This window comes from Danio rerio, chromosome 18 (genome assembly GCF_049306965.1).
Source record: "Danio rerio strain Tuebingen ecotype United States chromosome 18, GRCz12tu, whole genome shotgun sequence".
NCBI lineage: Eukaryota > Metazoa > Chordata > Actinopteri > Cypriniformes > Danionidae > Danio > Danio rerio.
Genome location: NC_133193.1, coordinates 32,203,661 through 32,204,682, shown reverse-complemented (window position 1 = coordinate 32,204,682; position 1,022 = coordinate 32,203,661).

Genomic DNA, 1,022 nt, shown 5'->3' with positions numbered 1-1,022 from the left:
TAATTTACGGCAAAATTAAAATAATAATAAAAAAGAGAGTAACAGACGCTGAAATGTAATAAAAATGCTCATAAGCTAGCCTATGTCTTCAAATGTGTGGGCTTTAAAAAAATTGATACACGACCACAATAGATTAAATTGAACAAATGTTTTCTACTGTTGTGTGACGTTTTGGTATGGAATATTTGTAACCAAATATAGGCCGTTTGAGGAAAAGCAGAACTAGCGGGCAGACGCAACAGCAATATTATTATAAAGACTTAACACTGAAACATGATGTAAAACACTTTCAGATCTCTCTTATGTTTTGAGACCATTACATATAATGTCTAAATATTACAAACAAAAAAAAAGCATGAAGTTTATTTCCAGGGGTCAGTCTCTCTCAATGTATAAAATCAACTTTTTTATACTATTCTGGGATTTTTTAACTTCATTTCGTTGCTTAGACTGCCATCTACTGGAGGGATCGAGCAAGCCTTCTAGCCGGGAGAAAAAAAAAATGGTTTAAACAAATCTGACCGAATACATGCTTAGCTTTGGAAAAAATGCAAACTAAACAAAAACAAAAAGGTTTGATTTCTGATTCGATGAAGAGGGTATTGCAAGTGAGGAAAATGCATGGTGCATATTTTATATAAATAATTATTTACATGTATTTTAATAATTAAATAAGCGAATTTCAATAACCCCAAAAAATAATAATTGAACAAAGATGTGAAGCTTGTGTCAGTAAGATCCAAGAACTGTTGATATTAAAGAAAAAGGACGACGCCAAATATTAATGCAATCATGATAAAATTTTCAAGTAACGTAATACTGCTGATATAGATTCTCTTTTGATCCACACAGATTAGGCCTATATAAATACTGTAGTTATTTGTTCTATTCTCAAGTCAAAAGTTAACTGGAATGGGGTTTAAAATGCTAATAGGCTAAAGATTAAATTTAATTTTGTCAATTAGATAAAGGTGAGTAGTTCTAATGAAGTGCTTCTTTAAACTCTAAATTTAAAATAAACA